This window comes from Mauremys reevesii, linkage group 2 (assembly GCF_016161935.1).
Source record: "Mauremys reevesii isolate NIE-2019 linkage group 2, ASM1616193v1, whole genome shotgun sequence".
Classification (NCBI taxonomy): Eukaryota; Metazoa; Chordata; order Testudines; family Geoemydidae; genus Mauremys; species Mauremys reevesii.
This window is the reverse complement of record NC_052624.1, coordinates 226,565,744-226,584,442: the sequence shown is the minus strand read 5'-3', so window position 1 is coordinate 226,584,442 and position 18,699 is coordinate 226,565,744. Positions and strand designations below refer to the sequence as shown.

The 18,699-nt window shown below is 45.0% G+C and overlaps 1 protein-coding gene and 1 long non-coding RNA gene across 4 annotated transcripts in view; both read left to right on the top strand.

The window, feature by feature from the left end:
* Nucleotides 1–18,699, top strand: part of LOC120399008 (cytochrome P450 7B1) — a 189,838-nt gene that overhangs the window by 128,106 nt on the left and 43,033 nt on the right. The window lies entirely within an intron of this gene.
* On the top strand, nucleotides 1,774–6,871 carry LOC120399009. Its single transcript, XR_005594880.1, has 3 exons — nucleotides 1,774–2,031; nucleotides 2,851–2,991; nucleotides 6,724–6,871. It is a non-coding gene; the product is annotated as an uncharacterized LOC120399009 (long non-coding RNA).

Sequence of the window (18,699 nt, the reverse complement as noted above, 5' to 3'; positions counted from 1 at the left end):
TTTTGACTGCGTTTATTTTTTCATCGTTAATATTGATGGTATTGTACAAGGCTTTTAATTTTAATAGGTAAGTCTTAGACTGGGAATTACTATTATTATAGCAGCATCTACTGACTTCCACCAGGGATTGAGGCCCTATAGGCATGCGGCCTATCCGGGTAATCCGCTGGAGGGCTGCAAGACAGTTTGTTTATGTGGACCGTCCGCAGGCATGGCCCCCTCGCAGCTCACAGTGGCCGGAAAAGGTGAACCAAGGCCACTGGGAGCTGCAGGAGGCCATGCCTGCAGATAGTCCACGTAAACAAAATGTCTCGCGTACCGCCAGTGGATTACCCTGATGGGCCATATGCCAAAGGTTGCCAACCTCTGCCCTATTGTGTTATGTGTTCTACACACACATAACAAAAAAAACTTTCCTGCCCCAGAAACATCACAATTTAAGTATACAATGACATGACAGGTGAATATAAAAAACAAATAGGTGGAGCACAAACTAACAATCAGATTATTGTGACTAGCATAATTAGTAGTGCTCACAGTGCACCAGCAGTGTAGGCTTCACCTAGTGTGGAGGTGAGTTTTTAAGCAGGGATTTGAAAGAAGATAATATGGCTTTGCAAAGCTCCTCCCCTACAAAAGGTGGGGGGACGTAGAAGAAAACATAAAGATGTTTGAGGGAAAAATGGACTAAAGGGTAATAAAGGTTGGTACTGTTGGCAGCATGGTATCAGGAGTTGAAAGCTCAGTAGTCTGTAAAGGATGAAAGGTGGAGCGGGGCTAAGCCATAAAGAACATTAGAAGTGAAGACAAGTAGTTTGTGCTTGTTGCAGTGGAAAAGGGGAAGCCAGTGGAGGGATACAGAAAGTGGTTGAAGGGTCAGAGTGAAGAACCCAGGAGATGATCTTTGCTGTAGCATTTTCAGTGGACTTAAGGGGGCCAAGATGACATTTGCCAGTGCCATACAGGAGGAGGATTCAGTAGTCAAGAAGTGAGATACTGAGGGTGAGTTTTGGCTGTGTGGACAGAGAGGAAAGGCCAGATTTCAGAGACATTGTGCAGGAAGATGTGGTAACATTTAGATGCCACCTGGCTGTATGGGTCTACAAAGAAGGCCATGTCCAAAGTGACACCCAAATTACAAACCATATAGAGCAGCATTTCTCAAACTGTGGGTCAGGACCCCAAAGTGGGTCACAACTCCATTTTAATGGGGTTGCCAGGGCTGGCGTTAGACTTGCTGGGGTCGAAACCCAAGCCTAAACCCCCACCATCCAAGGTCAAATCCAAAGTCCCACCACCCGTAGCCAAAGCCCAAGGGCTTTATCCCTAGGTGGCGAGACTCAGGTTACAGCCCCCTCCTCACACGCTTGGGGCTGAAGCCTTTGGGCTTCGACTTTGCCCCCGCCTCCCTCACCCACCTTAGTTTCTAGTTGGTTAGTATAGCATAGTTAGTTCACTTATGAGTTTCAGTTACGGGGGGTTCCCCCATTCTGTTTTCCCTCCCCCGCCCCTTATTTGTCACCAGGGCATGCCACGATCCCCAGGCTTCAAGACTTGCCAGGACTGCATGAAGCGCATGCCCAAAAGTGATCTCCACACCTCCTGTTTACAGTGTTTGGGCGAGGGTCACCAAAAAGACCGCTGCAGGATCTATCAGGAATTCTGACTGAGAACTCATAGAGGGAGCCGCAGGTTAAAATACTCCTCATGGAGGCAGTTCTCTGACCTCAGTCGGACCCAGGTGCCGGGGATCCCGCTCCCAGTACGTCTTCTTCAGCGCAAAGTGCTCTGGCGCTGTCTTCGAGAGATCTGGCATCAAAGGAAGACTCTGCCAAGGAGGCTCGGCACCAATCCCAATCGCCAGCGCAGAAGAAGACAGGAAGAGGCCGATTTCTCTCAGCAAGATCCAGGAACTAGCCATCAGTGGCACCTCAGTCAGGCCATGACTCTGAGGCTCAGAGTGGGGCTATGTCGTCTGCTGACCAAGTGAGGCAGACAAGTCCGGGCCTGTCGTGCTTGCCGAAGCCCTCTGTAAGCGTGTGGACTCACCCCTGTGGTGCCTCCTGCTGGTGGTCTTAGGGAATTAGCTCTCCAGCAGTTGGAGCACCCTCTGCAGGCCGGTGTCCCGCTACCGATTGGCCCCCATGTCCCTCCCAGACCTGGTGCCCTGTTATCTGGGGTGCTGCCCCCTGGCAATAACCCCTCAGTCTTAGGATCTCCCCTCCCCAGGGAACTCCCACCCACTATCCCCACCTGAACTCAGTATATGGCTACTGCCAGTCATTGTCTAGCCCCCATACTCTGTGCAGACTGCAGTATCAGCCTACTCATCACTGGCAAGGTTGGGTTTGGACCTGCTGCCTTTGCCTACCCCTGGGCTGCCCTCTGCAACCCCCAGTACCTATTTGCCTTCTGCTAGGCCACAGCCTGGGGCTTTCCAGGCTGGAGAGCCCCAGCTCCTCTGCCTTTCCCCAGCCCTGCTTCACTCAGGTACCCTGTCTCTAAATGAAGTGTAGTTAGAGGGGGAAAAGAAAAATGAACTACATTTCAAGTAAAAATGAAGATATTTTCAAATATATTTGTGATAGAAGTTAAAGGGAAAAAAGCTCTGCCTAAAATATAGATGTGGAAAAGTACTAATCTAGTCCATATGGGTTTAATGTTTGTTCATCAATGTAGTATCTGAGCACTGTCCAGTAGTGCATTAAGGGTCCTGGGCTGGCCCCATTGTAGTAAGACGGCCTTGGTTCCCGTATCAGTCACCAGCAAAGTGGCATGAGCCTGGAGTTGGGGCCAAAGATTCTTGTGAGGACATTGAACTGTTTTATGTTGGACTTTCTGTTAACTCAGTGTCCTCCCAATCGAGCCCTGGCTGGAGGGCCGAATTACGGGAAGAGCAACCACCACAGTGACAGAGTGACCATCAGCAAGGGGCACTAGACTGAAAGACAGCTGCTACTCCATGCCTGGCCCTGAGGAAGTACTCCATCAGTGAGTGAACCCCTTCCCAGCCCACACAGATTAGCTTCCCCTTCCTATAGAAGTCCAGCATGCCAGAGGAGTGGAGTTGTAGACCGTAGTCTTCATCTCAGAGCTTTAGGTCATCTTTTAGATATCCCAGGTCCAGGCCATTGAGTGTCTTGAAGATAATGACTTGATATTTTGTGGGAAGCCAGTGTAGGGAGCATAGGACAGGTTTCATTTGTTAGCAGTATCCCATGTTTGTGAGAGATGCTGCTGTAGTAGCAGCATGGTACATAAGTACAAGGCAATATAAAGAAATGGCAGATTTATTACTCAGCTACTTTTCCATAATTGTGCCATTTGAGGCTTGAGATTCATGTTTAATAGACTTTTCTGTGGTTCTCATCACCGTAGTATTGGAGCATCTTGCCTACATTAATTAATTTGCTCTCACCACAGCTCTATGAGGTAGGAAAGTATGTTTATGGTAGTTTGTTATTGTTTTATTGTAGTAGCATTAGTAGTAGTTATAAATACTGGGCAGTTTGAAATAGCTATCTAACTTAAAGTTCTTTTGGAAGAAAAACTGGGGCCTTGCCTCTTTCGGGCTCATTTCTTTTTCTAGAGACCGCTGGCAATGCTGAAACCAAGCAAAGTACCTCAAAGAATCTCTCTATATTTTAATCACGTGGCACTGCATTTCAGAAAGATGCCTTAAACCCTGATCCTGCATAGGATTCCACTTGTATGGACCCTTACATCTCTTCCAGTGGGACTCCATGCAGCTGTTTTCCTTTTGAAGAGTTGAGGTCTTTAGTCTTCCAAATCATGAGTGCTTCCAAATCTACCAATAGATTTAATTTAGAAAAATATTTAAAACAACAACGGATCAATGAATTAAACTAAGTGACAAGACAGTGAATGAATACTACTGCTTTCTTATAAACTACAAACATAGGATGGTAGAGTCTGTTTCACAACAACTTACTAGACTTCAAGTGCAGGCAACTGACCTTCAATATAGTCCCTTGGAATGATTAATTCTGGGTTTTTATAGGAATGAAAGATAATAAGGCACCGAGGAGTAAAATTGTCAGAGTATAGCACTACGATCTGGAATTTAAGCCTGCAGAACACTGGAAATGACAATCTGGCTGTCTCCTGGGTTTTGTTTTGATTTTTTTTTTAATCCAACTGGCTATCTGAATTTTTGGCTTCCGCTATTTCTTCTAATTTGTTACCGGTGGCCTCAGCATAGCACTTTTCCTGCCAAAATAATTTGTGCCATCAGCAATTGTTTTAATGGTTCTTGTATTTTGCAGTACAATGGAAGTCAACAAAATACTAGATAAAGGAAAATGAGTAAACAGAATATATTTAGACTTTCTAAAACCTTTTAATATAATCCTTCACGAAAGGCTGTTAAGGGGACTCAATAGTCACTGGGTGAAAGGTGATGTACTTTTGTCATGCAGAAGAAACTATTTATGAGATGGAAACCAATGAGGATTCAAAAGGACTTTTTTAAAAGAAATGCTTAGACATTTACACAAATGATAAGAACATTGTCCATAGCTACACTAGCTAGGATACAAGTTAGCAACGGCTATCAAAGAGCAAATTGAAAATGGAGATGTCAAGCCACTGTGGCCCTTTTATAGCGAGAGTACTAATGCAGTCCAGAAGGGCACTCTTTCTTTCATCATTTATACTATACTCTTGAGGCATCCTCTTTTCTAATCAGGTACTTATGTGACATCTCCCCCCATCATTCATCACAGATTGTGAGTGTAACCTATGCTAATGAAATGTGGCTCTTTGTTCTTTTCTAATCACAGTAGACCACATATGAAGGTGTATGAATCTCTTACTGCCTTGGAGTAATTGGACCTGCAGCCAGATCCTAACTGTTCAACACACAATTGTTGGATTACAATGAAGCTATGAGAGTTTACACCAGCTAGCATCTGGCCCAAATCCATTAGCTCCAAGGCAGTAGCAGACTCATGCTTTTCAATCCAGAGGCCCAGATTAACTTCTTGCAGCGGCAGCTCCAGGCACCAGCGCTCCAAGCGCGTGCCTGGGGCGGCAAGCAGTGCGGGGTGCCCTGCTGGTTCCTGCGAGGGCATCAGTCAGTCAGCCTTCAGCAGCTTGCTTGCGGGAGGTCCGCCAGTCCCACGGATACGGCAGCAATTCGGCGGCGGGTACACCGAATCCGCGGGACCGGCGGACCTCCCGCAGGCAAGCCGCCGAATCCGCAGGACTGGGGACCTCCCGCAGGCGTGCCGCCAAAGGCAGCCTGCCTGCCATGCTTGGGGCAGCAAAAAAGCTAGAGCCACCCCTGACTTCTTGCACATGACTTATTCAGGGGCATTGCTAAAAGTGGTGACCTGAATGAGAATTTAAGTCAGCCTCTCTGGATCAGAAAGCATGAGTTTCTACTGCTTGAACTAGTAGACCTGCAAGAGTGAACTCACAATCCTCAATTGGTGGTCTAACAGCTAGACAAAAACAAAGCCACACTTTATTCACATGGGTTATTATGAACACCTAGTAAAAATCTCTATTAAAGTTTTTTATATCAATTAAAAAATACAATTAAGAGATAGTTACATGTCCTTACTTTCTCCCTACAAACATATTTACAGCCTAGTGAGTATGAGAGATTCCTAAATCTACCCAAAGTACAAAACAAAACCTGAAACATAAAAATACATCTTTTAAAATGTAGGCCCTGATCCTGAAAATACTTACTTAAATATGCTTAATTGTTTGCAGGAGTCCGGGCCTTACATTGTACAGCACTTATATATGTTTCTAGAATGTTAAGACCATGTAAGTGTGCTGCATTATTTAATACCATTGAGCACCCTTTCTAATTTTCTTAATACAGTGAGTCATTCAGCTTCTGGGCATTAGTTAGCTTGTTACATAGATGATTTCCTTCATAATTGTGGACAGTTTTGTTGCCTTGCTTTTCTCTTTTCCTTGGCAAACACTAGTACTTCACCAGTGTTAATGAAGTAGCCTGTTGCTATTACAAGTTTAGCTAGCTGAGGCTGCAGTATCATTTCTTACTGCCATGCATTCAGATATGATATGCAGTCCATTAATTACTTCACTAAAATAAGCTACTTATCTGTGCAGTTCCTGGGCCAGATCCATAGCGATGCTGCACTCTTGCTGTTTTGAAGTTGCATTGACTTTACTGTGTGTGGAGGGGATGTGTACAAATATATGGGTAATTTTTCCTCTTTCTATCACAGCAGGAGGAGGCATCTTCTTTCTAGATATTTCGCTCCATATTTCTGAAAATGTTTGCTGAATTTGAGACTAAATTTAGGAATTGTCATGACTTTTGGTCTCATTTATTTCTTATGTGAAGTTGTAGTTGAGCATTCTGTGGGTCCTCTGGCTGCCACGTAAGGGATAGAAGTTATATATACAGTTCTTCTGAATCATCAAGCAGCCTTACACAATAATAGTTCATTTCTAAGTAGAAAAATATAAAGCTAATGGCTTTTGGGTATTTGACCTTTAACCTATCTAGATGAACTGGCCAATGTATTTGACATAATAGTTCCATCTTGACTTTTCCTTCAGATCTAATTGGTATTGCATTGGGATCATAGTGATATGTATATTGTGGCAATTTTTATTTTCAAAATGAAACAGTGCTCCTGATTCAAGAGGTCTGGTTTTATAATTTAAAAACAAAACAAAATAAAACCATTACAGACATACACTTCTTGTTTCCAGATCCGCTAGCTACCCCTCAAAGCTCTCACTGTCACTCGGAGAGGTAGGAGGGAGAGCACTGTCAGCACTGAGCAACAGAGATCGTCAAAAGGAAAGTAACATGGAAATAAAATACACTTGAAAAGAGACTCACGTTGGTTAAGCAGAGCAAAAACAAATTGCAAAAGGGAAAATAAAATAAGAGTCAAGGCAAGAAACCATCTAGTCAAACAGTAGTCAGAGAAAATTAAAATTAAAACTCTGGCTCTTAATGAATATAAAGTATAGATGGTGATAGGAGAACAGAATAAAATTTTAAAAATGAGATTCTTTTTTAAAAAAAAATTACATTTTATGAAGATTATGTATCGCAAAAGAAAAAGAAAAGGGACAAACAGGATTAGGGATGGAAATGTTGTTTAAAAAGTTAACCGTTTAAATGATTAAAATTATATCTTTTAACCAGGTAACTGATTAAAGGGATAGAGGCTGGGGCTGCTCCATTCGGCACAGGGCTGGGGCTGCTCCAGCCAGTGCGCAGGGGGTTAACAGTTGGGGGGGTTAGCGGTAAGACTAATGCTTACCGGTTAACCAGTTAATATTTTACATCCCTAAACAGGATAAGTGTGAAAAATATAAAATGAAGAGCATTAAATGAATGCAAGATGGCAAATCCAAAAAGGAAGAGAAAACAGAGCAATATGTAATAACTGCCTGAATGTTAAAGTAAAGAATAAGTGGTGCCTGATAGTCTCTTCACACTAACAAACCAGACTTTTAACTCAGGACTTCCAATATCTGCTTACCCCCATTGATCAGAAAGCTTTGCCTGGTGAGCAAGGGGGCTAAGAAATCAATCTAATCTATGATTTAAAACAAAAATGTTTCTAACCCTTATAGGTATGAAGATAACTGTTTGAGTATGAACCAGTGCAGTGCTGTCTTTCTGAATCTGTAGTTCGACACCTCCAATTGCCTCTGTGACTTCTCATAGCTTTCCCAAGCAGCAGCAGACTGAAATGCATAAGACTGAATCATCTCAGTTTCTCTATACTGGTGTTTGGGAGAAACTATGAACAGCAGCAGAAGGTGGCACGTAAGCTACCTACAAAACACACATAATGTGAGGCCAGAAGAAAGAAAGGGGAAACTTCTTCATTGCAGCAGTCAGGAGACTGAATTATGTAGTTTGTAACTGACCGATGATCTCAGTTCCTCAACTGCAGGTGAGAAAAAAATAGCACACCTACTAAGAGAGATGTGCAAAGGTGGCTTTAAGTCAACTTTATGTTCCCCTAGTCCTGGATCAGCTGTGTGCCAGCCCAGACTTTCAGTATAACTTAGAACAGCCTGAAGGTTGCTCTTAGTCCTGCTGGCTGTCAGTGGCCCTAAGTGCCTGTTACAGCAGCCAGGAATTGCTGGGGTATATTGAAGGCTTGGCCATACCTCTTTTCCCTTGGCCATGTCCTTTGAACCAGACAGAGGAAATGAGAGGTTGGGAATGACACAGGAGTTACTATGGTGACTGTCACTGCAGGAGGCCCCTATCTTTAAGTAAACTTCCCATAGTTGGCTTGCTAGCTTTTGGTGCTGGCACAAACTGGCCCCAAATTCAGAGACAATATTTTACAAAGGTCTAGGATTCTGTGATTATGCAATGGCTGCCATTTTGGCCTGCGATTTTGAAGGTTTCATTCACAGTTCAGCTTCTCTAAGGCTTCCTTGAGAGTTCTTAAGTTTATATATGTAATTACCATTTATCTGATAATCTGAGTTCTGTAATGATCATGGTGAAACCATCTAGTCTTTTATTCCTTGAAGCTCTGTGAATGCTTGTACCTTGTGGTCCATTTAGTCTATCCTGTTAGTGTAACAATTTTAGGTCAATGTTATAACTGGTCCAGATCCTCACCTAGTGTAAATTGGCTTGGCTCCATTTACATTAAAGCAGCTGTAGTGATTAATACCAGTTGAGGATATGTAGCAGTAGTAGTAGTATATTCTAGATCTGGTTAAAATAGGAATTTCCATCCTGCAGCAAATTCTGATAATTTGAAATTTTGTTTTTGTCCCAAATGGGGACCAAAAGTTGAAATGTTAATTTTTTTTTTTTGCAGGACAGAAAGTTCTTCGAGGAGTGTCCCTGTGGGTGCTCCACTTTAGGTGTCTTGGCGCCCTGCGCCTGTAGTCAGAAATTTGTAGTAGCAGTGCCCTGGTTGGCCGCGCATGCGTGGCAGCCATCTCGCGCCGCTCCAAGCTGCTATCTAGCATGCGCAGCCAACTGACCCCAGTTCCTTCTTTACCACCCTCGGCTTGAGTCAGAGCAATAGCAGCTCCCCTTCAAATCCATAGATAGTTCATATTCCTTCTTTTTTCTTTTATCCTCTCAATCTTAGTTAACTTCAGTTAACAGTCTTAACTTCTTCCATATTTAAAAAAAAATTGTTTAAGTTCCCCCACCCCCTGCCGCCACCCGGCGGGCCTCTGTCAGTGATGACTGATTAAAAACGGGCTACCCATTTTTCTCCAGCGCTGGCCCTTCCTCAGGCGTGCCTAGTTCTCCTGGATTTAAATGCTGCCTGACCTGCAGGCTGTTGATACTGTTTCAGACGGCCATGCTCAGTGCGTCCACTGTCTCGGAGAGACCCATATTCCCCAAAAGTGTCATCATTGTAAAAAAACTGATCGCCAGGACACTGAAGGCCAGGGACCTCCAACTTAAGTTACTAATGATGGAGAAATCCCTCAGGCCAGACTCCAGAACCCAGAGTCCAGGACGCCTCTTGGCCAACGGTCACCAGCAGCAGTCTCAGACAAGGGCTCCACTACCAAGTCTGCTTCTAAAGACCCTGTCCCTAAAAAGGCAACCAAACACTGGTCTCAGTCATCGCCACAGCAAGATCTGGCTAAAAGAAAGCGAAAAATCTGTCCCAGTACTGACAGCACTGAGAGCCTCAGACTGAGAGGCACTGGGAACATCCAGTACTGAGACTTCCAGAGGAGCCAAGGACCCGGTACAGGCAGGCTCTGTCAGATGTGTGATCTAAAGCCAAGCTCCCTAGCTTGGCACTGACCATGCCGAAAAATGTCCCGGCACCGACCAGTGTAATGGTGCCACCTGCTGCGCACACACAGCTCAGCAAGACCTTGGCATCGACATTTCTGACTCTCTCTTCTCAGACTGCGCTGCCGTCCCTGGCACCGAGCTTCCCGGTACAGCAACTTTTCACCAGACAGGTAGACCTAGCAGTCTCTTCTACGCCAGGGACCCCCTTATTCGGTACTGACAATACCCCAGCGAAGCCTGGACCAAGCCAGGGATCACCACCCCAGGGGATTCAGTGCCACCTCTCTTCAGTGATGATGTTGAGTAGGATGATCCAGGACTGTATACCCCTCACCACTTCTCTCCTAATGCTGGACCCTCATATCACCAGCCACAGGTAGATGCGCGAGCCTGGCAGCCCCAATCCTGGCTGCCACCTCCTATGGCCCTCCCACCCAACCGGCCATACTGGGACCCATGGGCCATCTATGGGGCCCAGAACATTAGCCCGCCTAACCCACCAGTCTCCAGAGCACACCGCTGTTCCTCACCAACGAACTCAGCACCTCCAGAGGCCCAAAATGAGGAGACTGAAGAGCAGGAGGATGCACCTGAAGGAGACACCTTGCCACCTACACACATTTAATTTTTGTCTTCAGATGAAACAATCATGCCACCACCTCCCACATCGGGGGATGACTTCAAGTCCTTTCAGGACCTGTTAAAGAGGGTAGTGGACTCCCTTGACATACCCTTCTCTGAGCTCCCTGAGACCCAACATAAGCTCACTGACATACTCCAGGCATCCCCATCAGCAAAAATAGCACTGCCTATTAATGCTTCCATAATGGACCCTAAGAAAACCATCTGGCAGACACCAGCCATGGCCCCTCCTTCTTGCAAAAAGTTGGACAAAAAATATTACATGCCAGCAAAAGGGGCTGAATTTCTTTTTACCCACCCAACTCCTAATTCACTGGTCGTGGAGGCAGTAAATCAGAGGGGCAAGCAGCAACAGTCTAGATCCATCTCTTACTACAAGGACTGGAAGAGGTGAGACCTCTTTGGGCACAAAACCTATTCTTCCACTGCCTTACAGTTCCGCATTGCAAATTACTCTGCACTACTCACAAAATATACACACAACCTCTTTTCTACAATGTCATATTTTATTGAACATCTCTCAGAGAACAGGAGAGACGCATATAAGTCCAACTTTTCCGAAGGCGCTCTCATCGCAAGGACGGCCCTCCAAGCCTCCCTCAATTCCATGGACACAGCAGCACGCTCCATCGCAACCTTCACGGTCATGCATCGGGCATCCTGGCTCCACCTGTCGGAATTCCCAAGGGAGGTACAGTCTACGGTTAGGGACCTACCCTTTGAGTGTCAGAAACTGTTTGCCGAATCCACCGATGTGTCCTTTCATACTTAAAGGACTCCCGGACCACCTTAAAGATTCTTGGCATCTATGTCCCTGGAAACAAGAAAAAACAGGGCAGGTTTTACAACCAAAAATTCCGGGCTGCACCATACTCCCAGCCCCAAAGACACTATACCCAATGCTGCAAACAGAGGCAGACGGAACAAAGGCAGAATCAAGACCAGCCTTCCACCTCCAGGCTATCGTTTTGAAGGTCTGGTCGAGGGCCTGAGACCTCTACGCTCTCTAATTCTGGATCTCAACCCCACTCTAACACCTTCTGACGACCACCTGTCACCATATTACCCAGTCTGGAACAACATCACCACAGACAGATGGGTCCTGGAAATTATCCAGCAGGATTACTCCATCCCATTTATTTCTATCTCACCTACCCACCCCGTTTCCCTATCTCTCCTCAGGGACCCCTCTCACGAGCCCCTATGACAACAAGAAATATACCACCTCATGCAATTAGGGGCTGTGTAATCAGTACCAGTTCAACAAAGGGGAAGAGGATTTTATTCCCATTATTTCCTTGCTCAGAAAAAGAACAGCGGATGGAGACCCATCCTGGATTTATGCAAACTTAACAAGATTGTGAGAACACAATAATTCAAAATGGTGACCCTATTAATGATGATTCTGGCATTAGAGAAAGCAGATTGACTCTCATCCTTCAACCAATAAGACAATTACTTTCATGTCATCATTCACCCAGTGCACAGAAGATTCTTGGGCTTCACCCTAGGACATCAACATTACCAATACAAAGTGCTACCCTTCAGCCTGTCAATCGCCCCAAGGATCTTTTCCAAGGTCCTTGCCGTCACTGCAGCTCACCTTCGTAGACTAGGGGTCATGATTTTTCCAGACCTGGACCTGGACGTTTCTATGCCTGTTAAGAGCACCGACACAGCAGGCAGCACTAGAAGCCACATAGATCACAATGGCCCTCTTTATGAGCCTTGAACTTGAAATAGATCTTCAGAAGTCCACTTTAGTCCCTGTCCAACAATTAGAATTTATAGGGGCCTATCTCAACTGCCTCAGAGCAACAGCAAGCTTACCCCAACAGCGCTTCCTCAACTTAACCACTCTGATTACCACGGTCACAGACAGCCCACAAACGTGCGCCAGGACGTGCCTACGACTGTTGGAACACATGGCCACTATGACTTTCATCGTCAAACATGCCAGACTACATATGAGATGCCTACAAGCCTGGCTTTGCACATGTTATATACCACACAAGCACTCCCTCAACAGGCAGTTCACCATGCCCTGCAAGGTAAAGGATTCTCTGAGTGGTGAATGCACCCACAAAATGTCTGCTCAGGTGTCCCATTCCAACACACAGCTCCTTCAGTAACGATCACCACGGATGTCTCCCTCATGGGATGGGGAGCTCACCTGGACGACAACACAATCCAGGGTCGTTGGTCTTGCATATAAACATACTAGAACTAAGAGCAGTCAGAAACACATGTGATCATTTCTTTCCTGTAATCCACAACACTACTATCAAAATCCTTATGGACAACACAGCATGCATGTTCTACATAAACTGCCAAGGGGGAGCCTGATCATACCCTCTGTGCATGGAGGCAGTATGCCTCTGGAATTGGTGCATCTCCCACAATGTAGACATCTCGGCATCCTACCTGCCGGGACACCAGAACACCACAACGGACCAACTGAGCAGAGACTTCTCACAAACTCATGAGTGGGAGATAGACTACGCAACCCTCACCACCATATTCAACCTATGGTGGTTGCCCTCTCTAGACCTATTTGCAACAGCCCGCAATGCAAAGTGCCCTCAATACTGCTCCCAAGTGGGGCTGGGAAGCCACTCCCTTGGCAACGCCTTACTCATGAAAAGGGAGGAGCCACTAATGTATGCATTCCCTCCAATTCCACTTCTGAGTCGGGTTATACACAAGATCAGGCAAGACAAGTCCAGGGTCATTCTCATTGCACCTACATGGTCCAGACAGACATGGTTCCCATACCTGAGACAGATGGCAGTGAAACCACCTCGAACCCTCTCTTTAATACCTCACCTTCTGACATAGGACTCAGGATGCGTCAATCATCCCAGTCTAGCCCTTCTCCATCTCAAGGCCTGATTTCTGCATGGCTAACAGGTATTGACAATTCTGATGAAGTTAAAGACATACTCTTGAACAGCCGCACACTAAGCACACGAAAAACATATACACAGAAGTGGACACGATTTTGCACCTGCTGCAAGGCAAACCATATTTCTCCACGGTCGGGCCCACTGCCCAGGGTCCTCGAATATATACTGGGTCTTAAAAAATTGGGGCTATCCAACAGCTCCATCAGAGTACACCTCGCTGTAATCACCTTGTTACATGATAACATGGATGGAGCGACTGTCTTCGCTCATCCAATGACTAAGCATTTTCTAAAAGGCATGATGAATACCTACCCAATGCTAAAAGAATCTATGCCCATGTGGGACCTTAACCTTGTCCTCCATAGCCTCATGGGGAAACAATTTGAACCCTTAGCGACTTGTTCTTTGCTACATCTATCGATGAAGGTGCCCTTCCTCATCACCATCACATCGGCAAGAAGGGTAGGAGAGCTAGGTGCCTTAATGGCACCCCCACCTGATACCACATTCTATAAAGACAAAGTGATCCTATGGCAACATCCCAAATTCATACCCGAGGTAGTCTCGCCCTTGCATCTAAATCAACCGATATACTTACCTGTGTTTTTCCTGAAACCACATGCCGACAACAGGGAGACTTCTCTTCACACACTCGATGTCCACAGAGCACTAGCCTTTTACCCAGAAAGAACAAAATCATTTAGAAAATTGTCTAATCTCTCGATCGAAGGGTCAGACCATCTCTAAACAGAGACTATCTAAATGGATATCGAGCTGTATCCATTTGTGCTACCAGCAGAACAACCTCCCTGCTCCACCAGGAGTTTGCACACACTCCATCAGAGCGTTATCAACATCAATAGCATTTCTCAGTGACACACCTATCACAAACATTTGCAAAGCAGCTACCTGGGCCTCTGCCCACACTTTTACTAAACACTACCCTCTCGAGCAACAATCAGCTGCAGACACACAGTTTGGACACTTAGTGCTAGCCACCATCAATAAACCAACTCCGAAGTCCCCCCTCCACTGAGGGATACTGCTCCATAGTCACCTAAAGTGGAGCACCCATAGGGACACTCCTCAAAGAAGAAAAGAAGGTTACTCACCCTGTGCAGTAACTGAGGTTCTTCAAGATGGTTGTCCCTGTGGGTGCTCCACTACCCCCCCTTCCCTTCTACTTCAGAATTTCACGCTGATCCTCTGGGATAGAGAAGGAACTGGGAGTCAGTTGGCTGTGCATGCTAGGTAGCTAGGGAGCTAGGCTGTGCATGCTAGGTAGCTAGGGAGCGGTCAACCAGGGCACTGCTACTACAAATCTCCGATTACAGGCTTAGGGCGCCAAGACACCTAAAGTGGAACACCCACAAGAACAACCATCTCGAAGAACCTTAGTTACTGAACAGAGTGAGTAATCTTCTCTTCTGAAAAATTCAGATTTGGAATTTTCAAAGCAAAATATTTCAACATACCTGAATGGAAATGTTTAGTTCTGGCTTGTTTTGACATAAACCTGTGTTTCCCGGAGCTGCCCTGGTGCTCCATAGGCATTGTCTTTTGGATGCTTTGTACCATCAGTGTCCTCTATGAGCCAGGCTCTCCAGCCACACTACTACATTATTTAGGCATGGTGCTGAATTAAAGAATTTTGTAGCCTGTGCACTATAGCATTTGGGTCCCCCCACCTTCATTGCCCCTAGGGGGTTCCTGCCCCTGGGAGGCTATTGGAGAGTGAGCCAAACCCACACTCACTCCACAGTGGCTCCTGTCCCATAGGGATGACTATGCTCTCTGCTCTGCCCTGTTGGCTCTCACCACAGCATGCAGGCAGGTCCTCCCCCACCCCTCCACCAGGGCCCTCCTGACCCTAGATGTGTATGTGTTTCTCCCCATCGAGTGCACATTGGTTAATCCAGGCTTGCATAGGCATAATTTATTTGGTTTAGAGTAAGATCTAACAACACACTCTCCACAACAAGGAACATGTATTCTGCCACATCATTCTCCTCCTCCCATCCATCACCAAACTAGTGAACCTTAAGAAAGAGTGTCATAGAATGCTATAAAGGACCAAATTCCAGGTGATTCTAAAATGTGCAGTTAGAGAAGAGCCTGGACAAAAGTTGCATCTTAAATCGTATCCATAGAATGTTTTGAGTTAAAATGTCTGTCCAGCTGCAGTGAATTCCAGAGACCCTGCTACTTGCCCTGGCTCCCATGAGCTTCACTTTTGGGGCAGTCAACCAAAGTATTCTATGACGTAGCATAGAAGTTATAGTGATGTCTTAGATATCACTATAACTAGGGGCATAGACCATTTAGGGGTTTGTAGGTAGCAAACAGCTCATGGAATGCCACCTTGGAAATGAAATGTCAGTCAATGCACAGCTATAGTATACTTTTCCAGACCTACCTAAAAGGTGAACAGCTACATTCCCCACCAGCTGATTCTTTGTGCAATCCAGGGTAGAGTGCAAATCTAGGCTGGTCTTACAGACCTCCAGGCAATCATAGGAAGGCCCACATCTGAGAGGAAAAGACACAATCTCTTAGTCAAAGATGAAAGAAAATATTTCTTGCCACTATTGCTACGTGGGAACAAAGGAGCCTGGATAAATTTGCAGAGACCCATGATGGAAAACTAAATATTCCTGCAGCTCCCATTGGCTGGGAATGGTGAACCACGGCCACTGGGAGCTGTGGGAGGGCCGTGCCTGCGGACGGTCAATGTCAGGAAAATGTCTTGCGGCCCGCAATCAGATTACCCTGATGGGCCGCAGGTTGCCCACCAGTGCTTTAAACCATTGAGACTGACTATTGAGTGTCTAAAAATTGGACTCACTCACACCCCTTCTCTACCTACGCTACATTGATGACATCTTCATCATCTGGACCCATGGGAAGGAGACTCTGGAAAAATTCCACCACAATTTCAACAGCTTCCACCCCACCATCAACCTCAGCCTGGACCAATCTACACGGGAGGTCCACTTCCTAGACACCACGGTGCAAATAAGTGATGGTCACATTAACACCACCCTATACTGAAAACCTACCAACCGCTATGCCTACCTTCATGCTTCCAGCTTCCATCCCGGGCACACCACACAATCCATTGTCTACAGCCAAGCACTGAGGTACAACCGCATCTGCTCTAACCCCTCAGACAGAGACCAACACCTACAAAATCTCCACCAAGCATTCTCAAAACTACAATACCCATACAAGGAAATAAGGAAACAGATCAACAGAGCCAGACGTATACCCAGAAGCCTCCTACTACAAGACAAACCCAAGAAAGAAACCAACAGGACTCCACTGGCCATCACATACAGTCCCCAGCTAAAACCCCTCCAACGCATCCTCAGGGATCTACAACCCATCCTGGACAATGATCCCACACTTTCACAGGCCTTGGGTGGCAGGCCAATCCTCACCCACAGACAACCTGCCAACCTGAAGCATATTCTCACCAGTAACTGCACACTGCACCATAGTAACTCTAACTCAGGAACCAATCCATGCAACAAACCTCGATGCCAACTCTGCCCACATATCTACACCAGCGACACCATCACAGGACCTAACCAGATCAGCCACACCATCACTGGTTCATTCATCTGCACGTCCACCAATGTAATATACGCCATCATATGCCAGCAATGCCCCTCTGCTATGTACATCGGCCAAACGGGACAGTCTCTCTATGGAAAAGGATAAATGGACACAAATCCGATATTAGGAATGGCAATATACAAAAACCTGTAGGAGAACACTTCATCCTCCCTGGCCACACAATAGCAGATCTTAAGGTGGCCATCCTGCAGCAAAAAAACTTCAGGACCAGACTTCAAAGAGAAACTGCTGAGCTTCAGTTCATCTGCAAATTTGACACCATCAGCTCAGGATTAAACAAAGACTGTGAATGGCTTGCCAACTACAAAACCAGTTTCTCTTCCCTTGGTTTTCACACCTCAGCTGCTAGAAGAAGGCCTCATCCTCCCTGATTGAACTAACCTCGTTATCTCTAGCCTGCTTCTTGCTTGCATATATATACCTGCCCCTGGAAATTTCCACTACATGCATCCGACAAAGTGGGTATTCACCCACGAAAGCTCATGCTCCAAAATGTCTGTTAGTCTATAAGGTGCCACAGGACTCTTTGCTGCTTTTACAGATCCAGACTAACACGGCTACCCCTCTGATACTTAAAAATTGGAGGTCATCTAATGCTGTTGAAGTTGGCTTGCCACCATCTTGTCCATGACATTTTTAGTTAGAACAGGGACTAGAGCATCGATGTGAACAAGTAAGAGTCTCCCAGGATGAACCATTATTGAAAGTCCTCACTGTTGGGAGAGCTGAAGAACCCTTACTTCAGGAGGAGATGGTGACCAGATCACAGGAGAGGCATATTCATTAAATCCTCCTTAATATCTCAGCCAGTGCTGAAATCATATCCAGAGTGTGTTCATCTGCATACCAGAGTCTATTAAGCAGATATATTTTATTAAATAGTGTAGTGATGGACTCATGTCCTTACATGCAAGTATTTTGAGGTATTCAACAGCTTAGTTTTTTCCCTGAGGATTTATTGTTCAGTGGATGCCATCTTCTTGTTTGAGATTGAAATATATGAGGAGAGTGTCAGATCATAAACAGTAAGACATATTAGAGATTATTCTTGCATTGTTTGTTTTCCTTACTTGGAATTAATATTTTATGTATTATCTTCCTTTAACTCATTATATATGTACATGTGCCTTTTTTATGAACAAGGGTGAGCCTATTTCAATTTATCCATGATATATTTTGTTATCTTGGGTTTTTCAGTTAAAATTCCCATGGTTTTTGTTTTAGCGTAACAATAGTGGTGTTTATTGCCTTTTACGTTAGAACAAAAGCACTTGGATGTCAGTTGATAGATTGACATAACCAGCTTTCTCTCTTAATTAGAAAAGAGAATAAAGCTGTGTAGGGATGTCAATAAAATGACAGATGTATCATTAACAGAAGGCTACATTGGATCAGTACTGTGCAAATGCTTGGAATAGAAATGTTTGCAATTGCTACTAATATCTTTACATTCTGATTTCCATTTTGTAGTGTACTTTTTAAAATTGAAAAATGATAAAACTAAAGGTACAGAGTATAACATATGAAAAGAACAGTTGTTAGTACCGGAGAACTCCAACATTTTACATGAAGACAAGCTTATATGTAAAGTATTTTTAATGAATTGGAAGGTGTAAAAACTAGGGCTATCAAGCAATTAAAAAAATTAATTGTGATTAATTGAGCTGTTTAAATAAATGGTATTCTATTGTTTCATATTTTTGGATGTTTTCTACATTTTCAAATATATTGATTTCAGTTGCA